The 26,133-nt window shown below is 34.5% G+C and overlaps 1 long non-coding RNA gene across 1 annotated transcript; it reads left to right on the top strand.

Moving 5' to 3' along the window:
• The first annotated feature begins 361 nt into the window (after positions 1–361).
• Positions 362–25,579, top strand: LOC117086309. Its single transcript, XR_004438274.1, has 3 exons — positions 362–398; positions 22,764–23,137; positions 25,493–25,579. It is a non-coding gene; the product is annotated as an uncharacterized LOC117086309 (long non-coding RNA).
• Positions 25,580–26,133: the final 554 nt, after the last annotated feature.

Here is a 26,133-nt window from a genome sequence, read left to right as displayed (position 1 = left end):
TCTTACTACTAGGTATCTACCAAGAGGGAAACAAGTCATTATACAAAAAAAGATACTTGCCGTGCATATTTATGGCAGCACAATTTGCTATTGCAAAAATATGGAACCAGCCCAAATGGCCATCAATCAACGAGTGGATAAAGATATATATCTTTATATATATATCTGTTTTATATATATATATAGTTTATGTGTGTGTATATATACATATATACACACGTATATATATGTGTGTGTATATATACACACACACACACACACACACACCATGGAATACTGCTCAGCCATGAAAAGGAATGTAATAATGGCAGTCACAGCAGCCAAGATGGAATTGGAGACTATTGTTCTAAGTGAAGTAACTTAGGAATGGAAAAACCAAACATCACATGTTCTCACTCGTAAGTAGGAGCTAAGTTATGAGGAGCAAAGGCATAAAAATGGTACTTTGGAATCATTCCCTAAGGGGAAAGGGTGGGGGGTGTTGAGGGGTAAAAGATTACACATTGGGTACAGTGTACACTGTTTGGGTGATGGGTGCACCAAAATTTCAGAAATCACCATTAAAGTACTTGTTCGTGTAAGTAAATACCACCTGCTTCCCAAAAACCTATATATATATATATGTATATATACACATACACACACACACACACACACACACACACCATGGAATACTGCTCAGCCATGAAAAGGAATGTAATAATGGCAGTCACAGCAGCCAAGATGGAATTGGAGACTATTGTTCTAAGTGAAGTAACTTAGGAATGGAAAAACCAAACATCACATGTTCTCACTCGTAAGTAGGAGCTAAGTTATGAGGAGCAAAGGCATAAAAATGGTACTTTGGAATCATTCCCTAAGGGGAAAGGGTGGGGGGTGTTGAGGGGTAAAAGATTACACATTGGGTACAGTGTACACTGTTTGGGTGATGGGTGCACCAAAATTTCAGAAATCACCATTAAAGTACTTGTTCGTGTAAGTAAATACCACCTGCTTCCCAAAAACCTATATATATATATATGTATATATACACATACACACACACACACACACACACACACACCATGGAATACTGCTCAGCCATGAAAAGGAATGTAATAATGGCAGTCACAGCAGCCAAGATGGAATTGGAGACTATTGTTCTAAGTGAAGTAACTTAGGAATGGAAAAACCAAACATCACATGTTCTCACTCGTAAGTAGGAGCTAAGTTATGAGGAGCAAAGGCATAAAAATGGTACTTTGGAATCATTCCCTAAGGGGAAAGGGTGGGGGGTGTTGAGGGGTAAAAGATTACACATTGGGTACAGTGTACACTGTTTGGGTGATGGGTGCACCAAAATTTCAGAAATCACCATTAAAGTACTTGTTCGTGTAAGTAAATACCACCTGCTTCCCAAAAACCTATATATATATATATGTATATATACACATACACACACACACACACACACATATTCTTTAAACATTTACAGCAAGTGACTTCATCCACTTCTTTATTTCATGACAACTCTCATCATTAACTTTCCTATTTTTGTTTTATAAGCCCAATATATGATCCTTCTTCTTTCCTTACATTTATTCCAAATAAAGGCTAAAGCCTATTTCATTTTGCACTTATTTTAAATGTTAGTGCATTTTTCTTCCTCTTTATCCAAAATGCTACTTTAACAACATGGTGATTAAAATTGCGTACTATTTCTTCCCGTATATGTAATCAATATGCTGATTAACATTTCTTACTTTTGGGTTGTACATTTAAGTCTCTAATCCATCCTGAGTTAATTTTTGTATGTGATGAAAGGAAGAGTCATTTAAATCTTCTGCACATTACTAGCCAGTTATCTCAAAGCACCATTTAGTGAATAGGAAATCCTTTTCCTATTGCTTGTTTTTGTCAGGTTTGTTGAAGATCAGATAGTGATCTACATGGTTACTGTAACCATTTAGCACAATTTGAAGTTGATTAGCATGATGCCTCCAGTTTTGTTCTTTTTGCTTAGTAATGCCTTGGCTATTTGAGCTCTTTTTTGGTTCCATATTAATTTTAAAACAGTTTTTTTTTTTTTCTAGTTCAGTGAAGAATGTCGATGGTAGTTTAAAAATAATAGCATTGAATCTATAGTTTTCTTTGGGCAGTATGGACATTATAACAATACGGATTCTCTCTATCCATGAGCCATTCAGGACATAGGCATGGAAAAAGATTCCATCACGAAGATGCCAAAAGGAATCGCAACAAAAGCATCCCCATTAAAAAGTGTGCAGTGAATATGCACAGATATTTCTTAAGAGAAGACCTAAATACAGCCAACAATCATATGAAAAAAAGCTCAACATCACTGATTGTTAGGGAAATGCAAATCAAAACCATCATGAGATAATATCTCTCAGAAGTCAAAATGGCTATTAAAAAGTCAAAAAATAACAAATGCTGGTGAGGTTGTGGAGATAAAGGAACAATTATACACTGTCGATAGAGTGTAAATTAGTTCAACCATTTGACAGTGTGATGATTCCTCAAAGACCTGAAGACAGAAGTACCATTCAATCCAGCAATCCCATTACTGGGTATATACCTGAAGAAATATAAATTGTTATATTATAAAGACACATGTACCTGTATGTTCATTGCAGCACTATTCACACTAGCAAAGACATAGAATCAACCTAAATGTCTACCAATGATAGGCTGGATAAAGAAAATGTAGTACATATACACGGTGGAATACTATGCAGCCATAAAAAAGAACAAGATTATGTCATTTGCAGGGACATGGATGGAGCTGGAGGCCATTATCCTTTGCAAACTAATGCGGGGACAGAAAACCAAATACCATATGTTCTCACTTATAAGTGGGAGATAAATGATGAAAACACATGAACACAGAGAGGAGAACAATACACATTGGGATATTTGGGAGAATGGGATGAGGGAGAGGATTAGGTAAAATAACTCATGAGTACTAGTTCTAATACCTCAGTGATGAAATAATCTGTACAACAAACCCCCATGACGAAAGTTTACTTGTGTAATGAACCTGCACATGTAGCCCTGAACTTAAAAAAGTATTGATCAGCAGCTATTGTGCTAGTGCTGAATAAAATCTGTGTTTGCTAGCATTGAATGTAATAATTCCTACACCTTTGACTTAGAATGGCATTTTCTTCAACAATGGCTTGTATTGTGCAAATTGGTATTGGTAAATTACAAAGTTAGATAGATAAAGGTATTCCTAACACATTATATATTGTAACACATTATGTATCGATTTAGTGGTTTAATATGAAACAGCTCTCATCACTACCACTAAAATAATATTATATTTGTTGCTTCTATATTCATTAAAATAATGAGGTTATTGATCAGAAAATCCTGATATATTACTAAAACATGAAACGACATCTTTTGTATTACTTCTTGTGTTGTGTGCTATCTAGCGAAAGTCTAATGTCCAGTAACCAAGAGGGATGGAAGAAAAGTGATTTCTAAATAGATTGTGTTATGAATTGAATTGCATCTCATCTAATTTCATATGTTGAAGGCCGAACCCTCAGTATTCCAGAATGTGACTGTATTTGGAGACAGGACTTTTAAAGGGGTGATTAAATTAAAATCAGGTTGATAGGGTGGGCCCCTAACTCAAACTGATTTGTGTACTTAAAAAAGGGAAAATTTAGGCACACAAAGAGATACTGGGGTGTGTATGCACAGAGAAAAGGACGACGTCAGGCCATGAGAAGGCATCCATCTGCACGTCAAAGAGAGAGGCCTCAGAAGAAACCATATATTTCAGACCTTGATAATGGACTTTTAGCCTCCGGTACTGTGAGAAAATAAGTATATATTGTTTAAGAAAAAAAAAAAGCTAATATTTTATAAAATGTCATTTTCAAACAGACTGAAAAAAAATATTTATTATTCCTTAGTACCCATTCCTTTCTGACCTCAATTGTCCTCATCCAAAAACAGGCATGCTCACTATAGGCAGACTCATCAGTTGAGTTAAGAATCATCAATGGCTTATTTATATTTGTATTTGTAACTTATATTTTTGCCAGGTAGTTCACAGTTAACTATACTTTCTGTCTAAATGCACTTTTTTAGGTAAATTTGATTTTTAAAAATTTTTTGTCTATTCTTATCCTACCAACTTTACTATCATCAGAGGATAGGTGAAACATTTTGGAATCTTACTACCTGGGAGATTGTAGAGATCATGTCTAGGCTTCAGAACCTGGTTTGATTCCTGAGCCCTCATGTACTCATCATGCTTACCTGACCCTGCTATTTCCCTTTTCTGAAAAACTGGAATTCTGGTTTGCTATATGTTCTGATGTTCTAGTTGTCTGCACACCTGGTTTCACTGCATAAAATGCAAATCACTTAGCTGCATTTATGACATTCTTTGCCACAGTTTGGGCCCTCGGGAAACAGAATTTGTTAGGGGTGTAAGATGTTTATTAGGGATCAACATCTATAAAAGGTAGGAAAAGAAAATAAAATTTGTAAGATCAATAAATCAAAATTATTTACAGCATCAACAAATCATTAATCAACCCAACGGGAAGTTCTAGTATTGCCCATCAGAGCTGTCTCACAGTAAAACAAAACAATTACACTTCTGTTACATCACTCTATCACCTGATGTGGATTGCTCTGAGAGGTACTGCCTATATTAAGACAAATGGCGTGACGCTTGAAATCATCTTGAAAGATGAGCAAGAAATTGTCAGACGGGAAAAGATTTGTAGAATATAAAAACAATATATATAAACATGACATTAAAAAGTATGACATACTTGTATATTAAAACATGGCTTAATGTTGGTGATATAAAATGTATAAAAATGAAATGTGGTAAAGAAGGTCAAATAGTGAACAAAAGCTAAACCTGGAGACATATATTTACTAATCTCTATGTGTTAGACACTGTTTTATGTGCTTCATAGGTATTACTTCATAGAAGTAGTAATAGAAGGATAATGAGATAATGTATGCCAATTATTTATTTCTGGACAGGACCATCCCTAAATTATAATACTTAATACGTATAAAATGTTTGGAGAATCAGGTGAGAAGAGTAAGGAAAAGAGCAGACCTATGAATACATAGGTCTATCTTTCTCTTCATGAGTTTTGTAACAAATACTTGATGATTTTAAAAAAATTAACACCATCTCATACTCAAGAAAATGGAATTTACAAAGGGGGAAGGTAAAGTTACCCAAATAAAAGTGATGTTTCCACACTTCACTCAAAGTAGTAAAATGCTGATACCAGTAGACGATTATAAGTCACAAACATACTATAAAACCCAGAGCAACAAATATAGAAGATTTCAAAGACATGCACTCAAAAACATTATAAATAAATCAAGATGGAATCTTTAAAGTATTCAAGTTAAACAGCAGGAAGGCAAGAAATAAGAAACAGTGAAATAAGAACCAGAGGACTGAAATCGAAAGCAAAAATGATCAAATGGCATACTCGAGTACTAACATATCAGTTACCTTAAGTGTAAATGATCTAAATACTCCAATTAAAAGTCAGAGATTATGAAAGTTAATAACAAAAAAGGGGAGGGGACTATTATGTGTTGCTAAAAAGAAATACATTTCAAATTTAATAATATAAGCAGATTGAAAGCAAGGATGGGAAAAATATACCATGAAAACATGAATCCAGAAGTAGTAGGAGTGGCTATATTTAATATCTGATGAAGTCGAGTACACAGTAAAGAAATGACTAGCAACAAAGAGAGACATTACATAAAGATAAAGTAAGTACACCAGGAAGACCCAATGATCCTACATATTTAAACAAGTAACAACAGAGCCTCAAAATACAACAATTAAACTAACCAAATTGCTGAAAGAAAAGTAGACAAACCAAGTTATGGCTGGGGACTTCAACACCCCTGTCTTAGCAACCCAAGGGGGAAAAATGAAAATCAGCAAGATATGGAAGAACTGAACTACACGATCAACAAGTTTAATCCAATGGACAAATGTAGATTCATCCACCCAAAATAGCGTAACACATCTTTTTGTTCACATATCTTTGGACCATTTCCTAAAATAAGTTGTATCTCAACCATAAAATAAACTTCAACAAATTTAAAAGAATTGAAATTATATATATACAACATGTTCCCTGGTCATAATAGGATCAAAATAAAAATCAGTAACTTGAAGAAAACAGGAAAATTTCTAAACATGTGGAAATTAAATACACTAACTAGTCCATAGGTAAGAAAGTCTCAAAAGAAATAAAAAAATACAGGGAAATAAAATGAAATTGAAAGCACAACTTATAAAGGTATATGGAATGCAGCTAAATCTATCCTGAGGGAAAAAATTATAGCACAAATAATCAACTAGAAATTAGAAAAAGAGTCAAATAAATAATCTAACTTAACATCCAAAGTAGAAAAAGAAGAGTAAAATGAAACCAAATTAAATAGATTAAAGCAATAAATGAGGATAGGGCAGATCAATGTAATTAAAACTGGAAAAGCAATAGAGAAAAAAAACCAAAAAGTTATTTCTTCAAAAAATCAATAAAATTGGTAACATTCGAGCAACACTGACAAAGCATTGAGAAATAGATAAGACATAAAGATGCAAATTACCAAAATTTGAAATGATATGGGGGATTCACTATGGATACTGTAGTCATTAAAAGAATGATAAAGAGCTACTATGAATCATTATATATTCCTATAACTATTACAATCATTGTATTTATAATTTTACAGAAAAACAAATCTCTAACCAAGTGAGTTTCATTGGCAAACTCAATTTAACAATTAATGAAGAGTAGAATAGGAGGGAAGAAATATTTCTCAATTCAGCATATGAAGCTAGTATTACACTGATACCCAAACCACAGGAGTATAAAAAATAAAATAAAACTACAGAAACATATTTCTCAAGGACTGAGACACAAACATTGTTAACAAAATATTAATAAATACAATTCAGCAATATATAAATATAATTTTAATTTTTGCATAACTATAAAAGACACAAGTGCAATTTTGTTACGTGGACAACATAACCAACTGAGATTCATGCCAGAAATACAAGAATGCTTCAGTATTTGAAAATCAATCTATTTCACATCAATATCAAAAAGCTAAAGAACAAACATCAATTCAATAAACACATTTAACAAAATCCAATACCTATTATGATAACTATTCTCAGTAAGTTAGGATCACAGGGAAATTTCCTCAAATTAACAAAGGCTACCTACAAATATCTGACAAGTAACACTTTACTTAGTGGTTAAAAAAAAAATGAACATTTTCCCCTGAGATCAAGAACAAGGCAAGTGTGTCTGCTCTCACCACTCTTGTTCACATAATACTGAAACTTCTAACTTCTGCAATAAAGCAAGTCGAGAAAATACCATAATGATTAGAAAGGAGTACACAGTCTCTGTTTGCAGATGATATTATCATTTATGTAAAAATCCAAAAGCATGTAAAACAAAATACACAAAAGAAATTTTTAAAATAATAAATGAGCTCAGAAAATTTGCAGAATATAAGGTCAGCGCACTAAAATTGATTACATTTCTACTTACTGACAAGGAGCACTTGGAAAATGAAACTAAAACACAAAAGCATAAAAAACTACTCTAAGGAAAGTGAAATACACAGGTAATGTATTTGCCAAAACATGTATTGGATTTTTGTGCTAAAAATTAGAAAATGCTGGTGAATAAAATCAAAGAAAACCTAAGCAAATGGAGAGACATAGTGTATTTATAGATGAAAAAAATCCAATGTAAAAACAAAAAAGACACCAATATTCTTAAAAATGATCTATAGTTTAATATTCCAGGTAGATTATTTTGTAGACCTCTACAAGCTTATTCTAAAATTTACATGCAAAAGCACAGACCTTAAAGTATTTAAAACTACCTTTACAAAGAAGAATAAAATGAGAGGAATTATTTCATCTTATCTTACAGCTTACTAGAGACCTACAGTAACCAAACCATTTTAGTATTAACAGAGAAATAAGCACATAGGTCAGTGAGACAGTGATTATGAAAGGACAAGAGGAAGGATCCTAGAAATAGACCCACAGGAATATGCCCAATTGATTTTTGACACAAGTGAAAAAGAAATTCAAATAAGGAAGAATAGATTTTTCATCATGTGATGCCAAGGTAATTGGACAGCCATAAACAAAAAAGCTTGATATTAATTTTTACTTACACATCAAATTTTATAAGAAAATCATCTCAAAATTGATCATAATATTGAATTTAAAATGCATAGGTATAAAGTGTTAGAAAAATCATAGAAGACAATCTTTAGAATCTAGCGTCAGGCAAAGGGTTGTGAGAATGGACACCAAAGACACAGTCCATAAAAAATGCATACATTGGATCTCATTGAAAATAAAATTTGCTATGTAAAAGCCCATACGAAGAGGACGAAAAGACAATCTACAGACAGGGAGAAAATATTTGGAAAATACTTATTTATCACAGGATATATCTAGAATATACAAAGAACTTCTAAAATTCAAGTGTAAATATATCAATTAACCAGAATAACAAATGAGGGGGCAAAGAACATGAACAGACATTTTACTAAAGACACTATATAGATGTCAAAAATAAGCATTTGAAGAGATGTTGGAAATCATTAGCCATTAGGAAAGTGCAAATGAAAGACACAATGAGATATCCCTACCTACCAACAGAATGAAAACAACAATAACAACTAAAAGTGTAGCAGTAACACATTATGGCAGGGATCTGCACAAACTAAGTCATTTGTGCAATGCTGGTGGGAATGTAAAACGTTATAGCCATTCTGAGAAAAAACAAAATCTGTCAGCAGTTTATTAATGAAAAAGAAAGAAGCAAGGGAAAGGAGGAAGAAAGGAAAAAAACAGAAAGGGAAGGGAAGGGGAGGGGAGTGGAGGGTAAAGGAAAAAGAAAAGGAGAAGAGAGATGATCATATCATTTATGCTAGAGAAATCAGAATATTTTTAACACATGTATCTGTACACTATTCAAAGAAGTTGCATTTATAATGGCTCAAATCTGGCATCAGTCTAGATATTCTTCAAATGATGAATGATAAAAATTCTGAAGTAGGTGCATACCTTGCACCTACTCATCAACTCAAATGGTCAAACATTTCCTACACACAATTTGGAAGGGCTGGATAGAGATGGATGTGATTATGAAAGGACAAGAGGAAGGGTCTCATGGCAATGGAACTATTTGATATCTTGACCATAGTAGCAAATGCTTAAACCCGCACACTTAATAAAGTTGTATAGAACTAAATGCATACATACAAGTACAAGAAAGTAAGGAAATATGAATACATTGATGAATTTTGTGGATGAAAATATACGAGTTGTGGAATTACATCATAGTTTTACAAAATGTATATAGGTAAAATACATGTAGGACTACTCTGTGTTATTTCTTATCAGATTATCTCAATACAACTTTCAATTAAAAGTGCTCATAAGTTATTGTTACTATTATTATTTTAGATGGAGCCTCACTCTGTTCTCTAGACTGGAGTACAGTGGTACAATCTGGGCTCACTGCAACCTCCTCCTCCCGGGTTCAAACAATTCTCCTACCTCAGCCTCCTGAGTAGCTGGGATTACAGGCATACAACACCATACGCAGCTATTTTTTTTATTAGTAGTAGAAGTAGTAGAGAAAGGGTTTCACCATGTTGGCCAGGCTAGTCTCAAACGCCTGACCTCAAGTGATCCACCCACCTCAGCCTCCCAAAGTGCTAGGATTTAAAGACATGAGCCACCACACCCGGCCTGATTATAAGTTTTTATGATGACTTCTATGAATATTTTTATTACCATGTATCTGACTATGAATGGGTAGGAAGTATACAGAGGAAAATAAAATTGGGAGAAAACTACATTATTTCTCAACTTGTGGAAAAGTAAACGAAGAAGTAAATTTAAAATGAGGAGAGTGGCTATAAAATCTTGAGATGAAGAAACTCCCATGACACAAGCTTATCTATGTAACAAACCTGCGCATGTACCCCTCAACTTAAAATAAAAGTTAAAATAAATAAACGAATGAATTCACGAAGCGGGCTTCCAGACAGTCATGTAAGACCACTACTTGCGAGGTTTTCCAGTAGAGTCTAGAGAATTTCATCTCCTAAATATTTAAATTGCTATTCCTTAACAGGTATGACATTTAATGCTAAAAGTACAGATATTAATAGATGTTAAGAGAAAAATGTTTTCATTGCAAAATTGGAATGCTGAATTAATAAAAAAATTAAACATTTCTTTAATCTAGGAATTTACAGGAACAAAATGCTAATTTTTATTTTTAAGTCTCTAAGAAGGGGAGATAAAATATAAATCCTAAACAACTTCAGTGTGTATGTGTGCATTTAAAGCACCTTTTAGTCCTAACATTCTTTGGAATATATTTTTGCAAGGACTGGTTCAAACCAGAGCTGATCCATGCAGTTTCTAAGGTAATTTTTACTATTATACTTCAATTGTCCAAGAAACTCTCTGTACCTCTTACAAGACACATGAAGTATTTGTGGTTGTTTTTTTGTTTGTTTGTTTTGTAAAGGTCTAGGGAAAAAATACTTTTTCTCAATTATAAAAAGCTTATACATGAAATATATTAAGTATATTTTAATTTATTTTTCCCTCAGTAAATAGATATTACAGCCAGTTAGCTTTTTTGATATGGTAATATGTAGGACACCAATTAAATTCAAATATAATCTTATTTTTGTATAATCAAAATATGGAAATTATGCTATGAAAATGCCTTTGTGATCAGGAGCAGTTCACTAAAACCATGATTTCCTAAAGTCATCTTGTTCCAAACACATTGTTATTTATTCTCATTTCACTGCAGTGATTTGACTTAGCATAATGCTGATCTGACTCTATTTTTGACTCTGAATTTTATTGTGGGCATGTGTCAGCTTATTCCTGAAGTCATTATACATAAGCCCCTCTCAAATATTCACTGTCTTTTTTGTGGTTTCTTTTTAGACAAGGCTTCCATTGAGAGCAATGGCCCTGACTTACTTCTTTAGTGTCTCACCAATCAGGATGCAAGTTACATTTCTGGTGGAATTAACTGTTCAAGCAAACATATTCCTATGAAGAAAGCAAAGCTGAAGATTTATTAATATTCAGGTCCACTGCAGATGAGAGGCTTCTCTTAAGTAAGCACATTAATCTTATCTTTTCTTATGAGCATGCTTTACCAGTGACCCATGCCAAGTGCCTTCATGTGGCTATCTCCATTTTAGCACTCAAAAATTGCAATGCAGAGGTAAAGTTTTCTTGTTTTCTTCCCCCTAAAATCAAGTTCTCTGGATTTCTTCTGTATCCTGACCATTTAATTATTATACCTACAGAAGTTAGCATTATTGCTATGACACAGAACTTAGGGACAAGTGTGTAACTTGTGTACAATGTTGAGTTTATCTTTCTTCCCAAATAACTATTAAATATCATTAAGCTTCATGAAAAATAGTCTCAAGATTTCTTATTCTGGAAGTTGCCATCTACAATGGTTTATAAAAAATGCAAAGGAAACATGCTATTATTAAGCTATGTTATTTTATTTCTTCCCTTCTATTAATCCCTTATTCTCCTCCCCTCAATATCTACTAGGTTTTCTTCTCCTCTAAAACTCATGATCAATATTAACAAATCAGATATTATTTGAATGTTTATTTCTCTATCAGGTAAAAACAGCCAGGTGAATTCTCACCTAATTCTAAAGGCATGCTTGGAGAAATCTAAGTTAAGTAGATTCTTACAGTATGTGCGAAATTCACTTCAAGATTTCCTGGACAATACCTCTAAGAGTAGGTCATCGTCATCTGGACTGAAACTGCACTAAAATGTGAAGCTATGTGGCTTTGTACACTGAAGTAGGCCACACATCAAAGTTACTACAAAGAAACTACAACCTTAAATATGAAAGTCAAACTGAAAGTCACAATAGCAGATATGCTAAATTCCAGGCATTGATTTGACAATTAGCTGTTTTTTTATCCCCAGGTTTGTAACTCTGTGTTAATTGTTTCAGATTGAGTACCAATAAGGTTTTGTGTAATTATTCTCCAAAGAATTCTACAGAAGCCTTTGTGCATGTATCACTTCTATTGGGTGTCTAGTGTTTACAACATAGTTCTACACTTTGATTTTACTTAACTTTAATAATTCTCCTTGAGCAGTGTATGTGCTATTTCTCTTGTGTTAAAATTGAAGATATCTAAATTTTAAATTAAATTTTAATTAAATTCAATTTAAATGTTTTGTCACATAGCTCTTCAAATCAGAGAGGTAACCTAGCAATCATGCCTCACCCATAGTTTATGTTCAATATTTTTTTTTGCTTCTCATTCCTGGTTTCTAGTAAGTATAAATGTCATGAGGTTTTCCTCTGTAAATCTGCTTTCCCTGTCTCATCATTTAAACTGGGGAAGTTCAGTTGTATTTTAGAATTATAGATAGGCAGCGGTTGGTTCCAAGATAGAAAATACTGGAATACCTTTATGCACAGAAACACCTGATGAAATAAAAGGGTGGCCTATGAAACACTGATTTCATGAGAAAGACCAAGGACTTCCATGTAAAGTGGACAATTCGAAGGATATCCCAATTGTAAGCAAACTGGAAACCTCTAGGAAGAATACAGAGCATTTAACGCAAGACATAAGCTAACAGACCAGCTAAGAAAACAAAATTATGATTTAAATATGCTGGTCATTTCCCTGTCGTTTTACAGCTTCAAATTCATCCTTTAATTACATTTCCCATCACTCTGTAATGCCATGGCTGACACTATACAAGCCATAGGTTTTTGTTCTGTTTTGTGTTAACTAGCTGTAACCTCCTTAGATTTAGGCAATAGAAGGTAGAGAGGAGACTGAAAAGAAGGCAAAGGCAAGAAGGGATGTTCTCTTGTTTTGTACTCCGATTCTGGCGAGGTTCCCTATGAGAATCACCCTTTCAGCCCAGCAGCAGCTATTTACTAAAGCACTGTCAGTTGATTTCAGCCTCCAGCATCTTCCAGAACCAAGTACATATCATCCTTTCGGAGGTACTAACAGCAGCCAGGTGACACTGTTTTCTCTAGTTTTGAGCCCCAGCTATGTGGGGACCCTCATCTGAGCTTCTAATGTGTGCTTAATCCTAATGTCATTCCTGTCTTCTCCAGCCCTAGAGACGAGAGCTAGTTCCTGCAATTATTATCTCTGAGTGACTCAAGGTTCCCGTTACGTATTCAGGTCTCTAATACCTGTGTAACAAGCTCCCTGTATTATGTGATTTCTGTTGAAATAAGTAAGATAATTTTTATTTACCAACTTGATCCTGGCAAAAATAAGGCCTTTTCAAGAAAAAGCAATGCAAATATAAAAATTAAATTCTTAAATGGAAATACAATTTTTATTCAGCTGGTATATCACTGTTCCTAGCATTGGAGAGTCATGATTGTCCTTATCTTGTATTGAGAATTTTTCTTCATTTTTAAGTAGCTCAGTGAGAGAATTGAAATTTTAAAATTAGGCCAAAACCACATGTTTTGTTATTGATCTTAATATTCCAGTTGAATGTACAGACACAAACAAATATTACCAGGAAATTGAGTTTGAACATTTGGAAATGGGATTCATTTAGGGCTAATAGTGAGTTGACATGTGTGTGCCTGTGTTTGTGTCTCTGTAACTAATGTTTTTGTTGTTGTTGTTAAATTATATTTAACCTGAATAGTATATGTGCATCATAAAAAATGCATTGAAAAAATCTGGAAATTAATGGAAATCTTATAGAACATTTTTTCAAAGCTTTTAAACATAATTTGTTGCCATTATTAAAATCATTTCTATATTGAGGCTAAAAGTGCACTACATGGTTCCAAAAATTGAGTCAAATGCTCTTAGGTAATTAATTTTAGTCATATTCCAAAACATCAAAATTTCAACAATTTAAAAACCATTTGTTGGCATGGAAACATCAGTTTAATTAAAACTGGATTAAACTAATTAACCTAAAACATATTGTACTACTGAGTGTTTGATTTAGAGTACTTTGGAAGAAAAAGAACATTTTTCATAATCATTTTAGGTCTTTTATCTAATGGAAGTGTTTAGGTTTCATAATGAACCTACATATGCACTAATGTCTCAAATGACTGCTTTCATTGGAGGAGGATGGTTATGAAGGTTTCCATTAAATGAAATGCCAGTTTTCTTGAGGGAATTCAGAGAGCAGAGCACTTTATGAAAATTGCTTATTGTCTTTGCTTACCCATAGCATCCAGGAGATTTGAGAAGAATAACCTCAGTGTCATCCTTTATTTCATGCCTTATATTTCATCCCAAGAGGCTAAGCATTGTATCAGAAGAGAAAAATCACATGATGAACCACAACAATAAAACATGGGTCAGAGTAGGATCACTGAAAAGTTTACAGTAATGATACAGTCATATCTGCATGGCAATAACCTGTATTTCTTACTGCAAAGAAGCCCATAAGTTCATAGATGGTATTCTTTTTCAAATATATTTTAGATTGTCTAAAGGTTTCTGAGTCAATGGTTTCATTCTGGCTTTTTTTGTTATTTTTTTACAAATATTGAGTGCTTACCATGTTAAAGGCCCAACCTTGAATAATTTTAAAAGATCAGTGGGAAATGTCCTTGCTTTCTCCCATCCATGTTCACATTCTTTCAGTGGAAATGTGATTCTCTCTGGGTCTCATTGCATCCTAGCTCTAAGGCAGTATGGAGGCTTTGCAATGTGTCAGCTTGACTAGGGTAAACTACATTTCCCAGAACTCAACTTTTTGCTGAATTCTCCTTCAGTTTCTCTAACACTGGCACTCGTGTGTGTGTGTGTGTGTGTGTGTGTGTGGTGTGTGTGTGTGTGTCAGTGTTTATCTCAGTGAAAAAGACCCCTGCCTTCTACAGTATGCCCATATCCCAAACACTGGAGGCAAGAAAGACTGACAAGAGTTTCAGTCTCTCCTCCTGGACTCCCACTTTGTGTGTGTGTTTCTGCCTTCTCTGTACATTCATCTTACCTTCCTCACTATTTGCCCTGTGGATTTCAAGCCCCAGCATCAGCTGGAAAGGCAACAGCTTTACAAAGATTGCTTCATTCACCCTAAGAATTGTACAAAACCAAATCTCTAATTCCTGATAAATTACATCCTAGTAGTTATGAAGTTATGCTTCTCTGGATAAACCCTGAGTCATATAGAAGATATGTAACCCAGGCATAGAAAATAAACAGACCCGTTTTGCTAGCCACCATGGCAAGTTGTTCAGGGATTGGTGCTTAACTCAATTTGGTCATTGCCATTTCAATACCTCATGCGTTAACTAACACTCTTTTTTTTTACCCTATAAACTGAGATTTTCTATCAGTGCAACTAAACAAGTTCTCAATGGTATAAAATTTACGGGTGTTATTCTTATGCCCATTTTACTCATAAGGCACATGGTCATTGAGGCCTGGAAAAATCAGTTTATCCTAGGTTATACAACCAGTTCCTATAGGAGACTGATTTCAACATAGGTCCATTTTCTTTCAAAGCCATTTGTATTTTGCATGATTAATTAAATGGGATAGGCAGGTAATTATCATAATGATTCATTGCTTCTAGAAAGCTCTTTTATAAGTAAAATGACAGCTGTAATTTATAATTTGGGGAACGGGTTGAGCACCTTAAAAAAGCAATTGTATTCTATAGCATATTACCTCCTTCTATGACAGGGTACTGGATTGCATTAAGCAATTATTTGCTTGAAGACATGGATTCTGGTCAGATTCTCTAATTTGAGGCTGGTCATTTTTTTTTCTCTGTATCACAGGATATTTATACTTTCAAGGAAAAAACAGTTTATCTGAATTTTCAACAGATTCAGTGAATTGACCAGTTGCCTTTTGGCATAAAACAGAAATACTCTCAGATTCCCATGAGCCTTATTAATAGAATTTGATTCATGGCTTTATTTCTTTAATGTTATGTGAATATTTCATTTCATATTAAAATATCACTTACACGTAATTTCTTTATACCAGAAAGTCTGAATATATTTGCATCAAATTGTAAAATCTATGTACCACTGAAATAAAGCCCATCCCTCAGAAACTATGGGGAAAAAAATTAAAATTAAGTATGCCATTCACAATGGATTTGTGATGGATATTACAACATTTTAGAAAAAGATAGTCATTTATATTTATTTAATGCATGTTTCATGACTTTAAGCACTATCCCTTCTTTCTTCCAGTGACAGTCTATTCACAATTGACATTTGGGAAGGTATTGCAGATGGAAAGAAAATTAAGGCTCTCCACTTACTGTTGAGTAGCTCCCAGATTAGGAGAGGCAGAAAAAACAAACATGAATACAAAAGTTGACGGCCTATTCAAAGTGTTCAATCACAGAGGGGATCAGGTTGCTTAATTGAGCTTATGCTAGGGAGGGAGTGGTAGGAAAATGCCATTTGTGGTAAGTCTTCAAGGCTAAGTAGGAGCTAACCAGGCAAAATAAGAGAGAAGACAGAAAGGAATTTCAAGTAGAAGAAATAACATATGCAAAAGTTCAAAGTAGTAAGAATGATAGGTAGGGAATGGAGGGAGCAGATAATGGGATTAGGGAAAGGGAGAACCAGATCATAGGTTTGTGTGTTCTGTGCCAAGAAATCTATGAAAGAGGAAGTTATTGAGGCATTTTAAGGATGGGATTGGCACAATCAGAGAGATTATCTAAGGACAAAGGTAGAGGACAGGTTAGAAAGAAAGAACATAAGAGACAGGGAGGTCATTTGGGAGACCGCGGCAAGCAATAGTCCAGAACTTAAGAGACAGAACTAAGGCTATGGAGGATGTATGCTTACATTTCAACATTTTGGCATAGACTAAAAAGTACATATAAAAATAAAGAAATTCTATTGACATGTATTAGAAATGATATACAAAATTAAAGCCCCAACTTGCAATTTTTAGATCAATAATACTGGTAAATGTTTATATAGTGTTTACTTATGAGAGCCAATGACAATTTTAAGTGCATCTCTATCTAACATGATTATCAGAATAACTCTCTAAAATATGAATCGTCATAATAATCCCTTAAGGGATTAAAGAAAAGGTTAAAGGTTAAGAAAATTGTCCAGTGTCACCAGCTAGTGTGATGGCTGGCACTTGAATCTAGATTGTCTGTTCAGATTCTACAATTTCCAACCCATGCACTCCACTCACAGCTAAGGAATCCTTGAGTACCAACTGTGTCTAAACACTGTGATGAACATTTGAATTCTTACAATAACCTTCTACATTATTTGCTTTTGTTTCTCTCATTTTGCGTATGAATAAGCTGAAAATTGGTGTCTCAGCAAGATAACTAACATTACTAATAAAAAAAACTAATGAAATATTTAATAAAATTAGCATTTGGGAAAAATAGCACAAATATGAAGTGAGGTAACCAGGACTCAATGACACATCTGTCTGATTTCATATCAGTATTTTGTTTTTCTTACCTGAGAACCATGTCAATATTTTTAATGCCATGGATTTCAACCCAAAAAAATTGCTATATGCCATGAACTATGCCAGATGTTTGGTATGCAACAAGGAAAAAAAATACAGTGCTTGGCTTCAACCAGCTTATCATCTAGTAAGACAGCCAAAAGAATAAACATTTATTGTGCTGTGGTCGATATGGTTTGACTGTGAGTGTGCCCAAAATCCTATCTTGAATTTTAATCCCCATAATCCCCAGGTGTCAAGAGCACGACCAGGTGTAGTTATTTGGATCATGGGGGTCTTTTTCCCCATGCTATTCTCGTGATAGTGAATGAGTCTCATGAGATCTGATGGTTTTATAATAAGCATCTGGCATTTCCGCTGCTGGCAGTCACTCCATCCTGCCACCCTGTGAAGAAGGTGTCTGTTTCTCCTTTGCCTTCCACCATGATTGTAAGACCTCCCCAGTCATACGGATCCATGAATCATTTAAACCTCTTTCCTTTGTAAATTACCTAGTCTTGGGTATTTCATCAGAGCAGTGTGAGAATGAAGTAATACAGTGATATATGCTATAATATTAGGGAAAAAAATAACCTTGTTAGAAAGAAAAATAATAAGAAAAGGAGATACATTAAAAGCATTAACATAGCCCTGCTTATATTTTGTTTGGCATTAAACATTAATTTGTAATGCATTTGTAAACATTTATTTTCTTTCTGAATCACCTGATACATAAGTCAAAAATGTCCATCTGAGCTATAGAAAAACAATTATTTGAAAATTACTTTGGAAATATTCTTCAAGTCTTGAGATACATCTATCATCTCCTTAGTTCAACAGATACCTGTGGGCACCCAATTTGATACTGAAGTTTCAAAATATAGATTCTTAAGAACTTGAAGTCCGAAGTGACTATTTCTTACAGTTGCATTGTAATTAGCTTTAAAAATATTATAATTTTTTTGGATTATTAAAGTTTTATTGAGAAGATTAGGAAACATTAAGAATATAGTTTTTGCTATAGTCACATACTATCAAAGATTATTTCAGAAGTAATAGAAAGAGATTTTTTTATTTTTCATTTTTGTGTGTGTGTGTGTGTGGACGGGATAGTATGGACAAAGATACTGAGATGGCACAAAGAAATTATCCTCAGGAAGCAAGAAACATTTAATTTTGTTGTTGCATTAGGAAAATAAAGGGGAATTATAAGAGATATGGAATGTAATCGAAGATGAGCTAAAAAGGGCATTGGCTATGAATCTGTGGAATTTTTATTTTCTTTGGCAGAAAAAAAATAGAATTTTAAGCAGGGGGTAGGTTTGACTTGTTGGCACAGGATTTGCATTTATTATCAAGCTCATTACAATTTTAATGTAAACTTGTTGAGGCCCTACTATGTGCAAAGTGGTACAAATAGGTCTTTCCCTGTAAATAATACATACTCTAATTGTTGAGTCAAAATAGAAATCTTTAATAATGATATAATGGTTTGCAGATGCTCTACACAATAGATTCTTAATGAATGATGTCAATGCTGCTGCTGAAATTATCCATTCAAGTCTGAAATATTGAGTATTACATCATTACGTTGTTACGTAAACAACTGTATGTGTTTTCCCCTCCTTTATTATGACTCTGTGATCCATTAGAATTGCTTATGGCATTTTACTTTACTTATCTTCAGCTGCATCAGAAACTCCGATTTAGGTAATTAACCACATAGGCCATTTTGTGACAGAGATTAGTGGCAAAAATGACTAAAATTATTGAAGTGACTATATAAACATTTTCCCCTATCAAATATGTATACTTATTTTTTTTTAATTTCCCACACAGCTGGTTTTGCTAGAATTAGGTGAAAATGATGTATAATTGCAGTTGTTTAAAATTTGATTTTAGTGTTGTATAGCCTTGAAGGTGCTAATATTTAGATTATATATATTCATGTACATTCATTTATGTACATTTATACAATGCAATGGGAATACAACAATGAACAAGGAAAACAAAAATTCATGCATCAATGGAATTTACATTTTAGTGGAAGGGTGAGATAAAAAATTAATAAACACACTGTATGTATATATACATGTACATTCATATATGAATGTCTACCAATCATATATGTCTATCTAGTTATCTATATTAGTTTTCCAGAGACACATAAGCAATGAGATATATATATGTATATGGGTGTATGTACATATATAAAGAGATTTATGTGTACATATGTGTATATACAAAGTAGATTTATATGTATATACATATATATAAATATGTAGATATAAATTTATGATAAGGAATTGGCTCATGTGATTATGGATGCCAACAAATCCCAAGAAATTCAGGGTGAATTGGCAAACTGCAGCCCCAGGAAAGCTGATGATATAGTTCTAGTCCTAAAGCTCACAGGCTCAAAACTCAGAAACAGCTGATATTTCAGTTCAGGTCTAAAAGCAGGGAAAAGTCAATATCCCCATTTGAAGGCTGTTGTGTAAAATTAATTCTCTCTTATTTGGGGATGGGTCCACCATTTTGTTCTCTTCAGACCTTCAACTAATTAGATGAGGCCCACCCACATTTGGGAAGGTAGTCACCTTTACTAGATCTACCTATGTAAATGTTAATTAAACCTAAACACATCCTCACAGAAACACCTAAAATAATGTTTAATCAAATATCTGGACATCCCATGAGACAGTTAGTTTGACACATAAAATTAGCCATCACCTTATTGATTTATTTATCCATCTGTGTTAGAAAATGTTAAGTGATGTGAAGATAAACAAGAAAAGGAGATTGGAAACACTGGATCTGTTGCAGATGGCTGCACGTTTAAAAATGGTTGATATGGAGTGCCTCACAGAGAAGCTGATGTTTGAGTAAAGATCTGAGGAAACTGGGAGGTGATGGAGAGCAAGACAAACAAAGCTTAGAAACTTTAAACATAGAGCGAATAGTAAGAGCAAAGATTCTGAAGCAGGAGTCACTCTGGAGTGTTTCAGGAGCACCATGGAAGCTAGTGTGGTTGCAGTACAGTCTGTGACTGGGACAGTGATATGAGGTGAGCTCAGAGAGATAATGGAATTCAGATTATATAGGATTTTCTAATTCATTGTACGGTTTTTGTCATTTACACTGAGTGAAATGGGTCATCACTGGAGCATTTTGAGCATGCAACTGACATAATCTGATGTACGATTTTACCAGTTCATTCTAGCTACTCTATTAAGGGTAGATTAAAGAGTGTCAAGAGTGCAGGCGAAGAGCCCAGTTAGGAGGTTATTGTAATAATATGGGTGAGAGATGATGGTGACTTCAACCAGAGGTATCAGGGCAAGCTGAAAAAATTAAATGAGTTTAAAATATTTCTTCAGAAGCCACACACATAATATGGCATAAAAATTACTGATGAATTTTAAAACATACGTAAGTTTAATGCCATTGTTAATCTATTTGTCTTAAAACCTTAAATGTAAAATTAAATTTTGTTCATTTTTTAATGAAATATTTTGTTTGCCAAGATAATACCATACTTATCTCAGAAGAGTTGACCACATATTTACCGGGACACGTGAGCTAAAAACGTGCAGCAATGTGAGAAAAATAGATGATCCCTTCTTTTTGATAATTTAATGTCAAGCTTGCTCTTTTATTCCTAATGTGGCATGTAATAAATGTAGCTGTGCCAAGCAGGGGGCTGTGGCTTCTCTGTCACCTATGTTGTTATGTTCTGCAGGAATATTTAAAACCATTCATACAACTCAAAATCTCTAAGCATTTTCATAATACATTGTGAATTCATTTGGAATATAAATATCAATGACCTTTTCAGAATCAAATGAAGAAAACTTCTCAGTGAAATTGCCCCTTTCTTGCAACTAAGACACTAGCAGTAGTCCATGGTATTGGAAGCTTATCCTTTTTGATTCTCTTGAGCATTCTTTTATCCAGTACACTGTTTTAATTAGATGTAGTAAACTCGAATGGGGAAGGTTGGGAGTGCCTATTTAGTTCACAATGATCTTTCTGTCCAGAGGCCATAAGTTTTCAACCTCAGCCACTTTCAGAAATAATTCATCATTATTCTAGAAAAGTGAAGAGGCCGATAGCAATCCACTGACTGCCTTACCCCACCATCAGACCCATTGTAAATCACTGATGAGTAGGAATCTGCCTAGTGTACATCTGTGTGTGTCCTTACTTCTCATTCTATTGTGCAGGCACTGAAGTTTGCCTTAATAATTCTATAATCCCTTTTCATTCCGGTTGTGGGGCTCTGATCACTCTCTTGTAAAGAAGTCTTGCTGAAGTAGTCATTTTAACCATGGCTGGAATAAAGTTATGAGCAACGAGAAAGAAAGAGAGAAAGTCAAGGAAGTTGAGAGACAGAGAGAGAGAGAGAAAATGGTGTTTGAGCCCCTGACTCCATTTGCTGAGGCTTCTTATCTAGACTTTCCTTTGGTCTCATCTGTCAACTCTAGAGATTCTCCAATATTATCTTCAGATAAACTCTCTCTTTTTCTGACTTATTGATATTTTGTCTTTAGGATGCATACGGCACAAATGCTGGGAAACATTTTATTTACTCGTATTGCACTTCTTACATACAACACATGAAGTAGCCAAACTCTATACCCATGTACTTTATAAGTGTGAATAAAAAATCTAATAATTTCTACCACTGATTATTTTACATTTTACAATTTGATATAGGAAATAAGACAGGAGAATTCTAGTCTCAGTTCACAGTTAATTTGGATAAATCACTTTATTTCTCTTGTCTAAATTATTTTTAATGTCTACTGCAGCCATATTGATAGCTATTTCTTTTTATCCATATAATGCAACATACAAGGGATTTAATCATCACCATGCTTTTGAAATAGTTCTAGAACACCAGGTATTCATAGAGTGCTACAAGGTCAACTGTATTAAGATCCCAAAAGGTGCCTTAGAAAGATATCTTAAGATTGCGTAAGTGCTGTAAAAGTTTCAATCACCTCGTTTATAATCTTAGTTTTCCATGAACATACAGATAGATGAGATGATGGATGGATAGATAGATCATAGATAGAGAGAGAGATAGATAGATAGATAGACAGACAGTAAGTGCATAGAGAAAAGCAAGTTGTAACTAGTCGTTCTATAAGATTGGAGAATGTTTAGAGGCAAGTCTCTTCTTGCTCTTTCTTTTTTCCCAGCTTCCCTTTGTGGCTAGCATGAAGTATACTAGTATAAAGTGCTCTAAAAATATGGAAACTGAGAGAAGAAGAAATATGAAAAAGAAAAAATAATGGAGAAATGTGAGAGAGAAGACCATCTACTCTGCGATATTAGACTTCCTCGTGATGAAGGAGGAGGACAATATTGGATCCGATAGGTGACTCAAGTCTAAATATCGACTGAACTAAAATTTAAAAGCCAAAAAAGGTGAAAGGTGATGGAATCTGTCTCAAGTATGAAGAGTTCCTGTAACTTCATAAGGATGAAAGATTTAACAAAGTACACTTGAGAGCAACAAGACAACTGTAATCTTTTCACATTTATACCCTAATGGACTAGATTCAACAATCTGGTAATGTTGTTCTCCTTCTACTCCTTCCCTTCTCCTCCTGTGTCTGCTTTTTCTTCTCCTTATTATTATTGATGTTGTTGTTCATTAGCTACCAAAACCTGAAATATTTCTTGGGGTTCTTCAACTCTAATGCAAATCTGGTTATAAACTGAGATTTTCTACTCATCCTTTCAATTCTTGAAAACACTTACTTATAAACTTCCAAAACATACAGAAGATCCCTAAAGAGTAAACGTGGAGAAATAATATAGGTGGAATGATTTTATTAAATTATAATAACTAGAAACAAAGCTCTGTAGTTTCTGATTTCTTTGTTAGAGGCTTGAAATTGCAAAGCCACAGCCCCTAAACTTGTGAGGATCCATAGCTGCGGTCACCCCTCCTTCCAGCCAGAATGAAAAACTGTGCTACTTGAATTTCTATTAAATTAGGAGAATTTCCCATCAGTATTGTCTTTCAGGGTCACCCTGGATTGGTGCAATAGTACTCAAACTGTCCATCTTTGCATAGTGCCTACATATTGTGCAGAACCATCTGGAAACCAAGCTTGAGTTTTTCTTCCTCAACTAACTGCTCAGCATGTGTGTGGATTGAGAAAGAGAAGCCAGTGCAGCAGGAGTATATGAAGTGTAGATGTGTGTTACTTCCTTCCTTATTCACTTGTGCCTTCAGGACATGCTTAAAGCTGATCTCATATATGCTACTTTCAATTTATGGAGCACTGCTGTGAACGCCAAACCTTATGGGTTGAGGAGTCAGACAATATCCAGTTTCTGATAGGTAGTTCAGGTCACATATTGACTTGATAGCCCATTATAAAGCATTTGGTCTCTACTGAGGCCTGATAACAAGACAAAGGCTATTTTTCAAAAGAAGAATAGTTAGGCATAGAGTAGAAGACAATATTGCTTAGCTCCCAAATTCTAAACCTTTGCCCTGTGATCCATCTATAACTCCCTGTCAAAGCCTCTGTAAAGCATCCCTATCTGCCACTTTCATCTCAGGCAACAACAGGGTCTGTTAACTCACATGGCCCAAATGGTAGAAAAGCTTGCATGGCAGCCTGAATCTATTGCCAAGCCTTCTTTGGTTCTTGGGCTAGTAAACTAGAAAATCAATCAAGATCTCTGTGGCCTAGGACATGACATAGACTGGAGAGTTGACATAATGCTAAAGTAGAGCAAGGGAGTCAAATGCTAGTTCTTTTAACAGAAATAAAACTGGTTTTGATGATCTTTATTAATAGGTATGGAGAAAAATGCAGTGTCCAGCTTAATAATGACTCACCAGGTACCAAGGAATGCATAGATTCGCTCTAGCAATTACAGTACATTTAGAAAAGCAGTTGCAATTAGAGTCACCACTGATAAAATATACAATAATCTATTTTAATTCCCCAAGATCTATGCATCTTCTGCATAGACCAAATAAGTGAGGTGAATGGAGATTGGTAGGAGTCACCACCAGTTATCTTTCCGGCTATCTTTGCAGTTTCCCAAGGAATATAGAGTTGCCTTTGGTTTGCTACATTTGCATGTAGCTATAGCTCTAGGGGCTTCTTTGTGGCCTTTTCTACCATAATAGTTCTACTATATGACTCAAGGAACCTATAGCAGAGCCAATAGCTGAAAAAGTTTATTCATATTTTGCATTCCTGACTAAGAAATAGTCATCGAGTGGGCCTGGACATCCACTAGTCTTACTGTAAGAATCAACTGAGCCAAAAATGCATAGATCACCCAATTTCGATAAACAACATGCTGGCACTCTGATCTGGGATACCCCAGCTCCAGAACTGTGAGAACTCTATCATTAATAAGCCACTCAGTCTACATTGTTGTGCTATGGCAGCCCGAATGTACTAAAATACCTGTGAAGAACAGCATAAGGTTAACTGTTCCCCATGATTTAATTACCTCCCACCAGGTCCTTATCATGACATGTGGGAATTATGAGAAGTATAGCTCAAGATAAGATTTGGGTGGGGACATAGCCAAAAGATATCAGCATCCTTCAATCCAGTTAAGTTGACACCAAATTTCAACCATCACAAAGATGCAGGAAAAGGTGTAGTACTGTCATCCCTTCATACCTAATGGGAATTGATTCCAGGATATTCCACAGATGCCAAAATCCAAGGATGCTCAAGTCCCTTCTACAAATAATGCAGTATTTGCATAAAACCTATATACATCCTTCCATATACTTTGAATAATCTCTAGATTAACTATAATACCCAATACAATATAAATGCTTTGTAAATATTCATTACACTGTCTAGTTTAGGGAATAGTGATAAGGAAAAAAGTCTGTAGATGTTCAGTACAAACATAACTATTCTATTGTTTGTTCCAGATACTTTTCATCTGTGGTTGGTTGAATCCATGAATGTGGAACTCACGGATATAGATGGCCAACTGTTGTTGCAAACCTGCTTATGCCTAGGTAACCAGTGAGGTAAGCTAGCTAGCAGGTAGATGACAAAGTATATGTGCTAAAAAATAATTTTTCCTAACCATGGAACTATAATGGCTGTTGCTTTGCCTTCACCTACAAAGCTTGTACAATATTTCTTGTGGTTCATCCTAACTGGAAATATACAGGCAAGGCTATTAGAAGAAACATAGTTCAACTGAGCCAAATTGATATTCTATAAAGCCACCTATATTAGTTTTCTAGTGTGCCATAATGAAATACCACAAACTGGGTGCCTGAAAACAATAGAAGTGTATTGCTTCCTAGATTCCAAGGTCAGAAATTGAAAATCAAGGTGACAGCAATGCCGCGTTCTCTCTTGAAACCATAGGGGAGAATTCTTTCTTGCCACTTCCTAGCTTCTGTGGTAGCCATCAATTGATGGTTTTACTTGGCTTTCTGCTCCATCATTCCAATTTCTGTCTCTGTCATCACATACATTCTCACTGTGTCTCTATCTTCACGTGGTATTTCCCTCTTCTTATAAGGACACTAGTTATATTCGATTAGATCCCACCATG

The sequence above is a fragment of the Trachypithecus francoisi genome, unplaced genomic scaffold, assembly GCF_009764315.1.
Source record: "Trachypithecus francoisi isolate TF-2019V2 unplaced genomic scaffold, Tfra_2.0 Lachesis_group1, whole genome shotgun sequence".
NCBI classification, from domain to species: Eukaryota; Metazoa; Chordata; class Mammalia; order Primates; family Cercopithecidae; genus Trachypithecus; species Trachypithecus francoisi.
The sequence above is the reverse complement of the archived record's forward strand: the minus strand, read 5'-3'. Positions and strand labels throughout refer to the sequence as shown.